Source organism: Eulemur rufifrons, chromosome 2, assembly GCF_041146395.1.
Source record: "Eulemur rufifrons isolate Redbay chromosome 2, OSU_ERuf_1, whole genome shotgun sequence".
Lineage (NCBI taxonomy): Eukaryota > Metazoa > Chordata > Mammalia > Primates > Lemuridae > Eulemur > Eulemur rufifrons.
This window is the reverse complement of record NC_090984.1, coordinates 97,928,033-97,928,436: the sequence shown is the minus strand read 5'-3', so window position 1 is coordinate 97,928,436 and position 404 is coordinate 97,928,033.

The following is a 404-nucleotide window of genomic DNA, read 5'->3' as shown; positions in this document are numbered from 1 at the left end:
GCGGCGACCCGGTCCTGGCGCGCTCCGGGGCTATCGGTATGGGGGGACCGCGGACCTGATTGGGGTGGCGGTGATTGTCGCTGACCCGGAAGAGGCTTGGCTCGCCAGAAGGAGGGGAGGATTAGTGACAAAGACAGCCCCGCTCTTTCCCATTCAATCTAGCCCTCGAGACGCACCTAGTCTGAAAGAGAGGAATGGGGGAAGGCGTGTGTGTGTGTGTGTGTGTGTGTGTCTAGGCAGGGGGAGCGGCAGCGACGACATACATGCAGACTCACCCTCATGAGATTTCTTAAAAACTAAAAAGAAAAGATGCGGCGGGGAGCAAGGCACGTAGGAACGAGCCATAGCTTCTTGTTCTTTGCAGTAAGGCACTGATATTTTTAAGGGGTCAGGGCCTCCTTTTT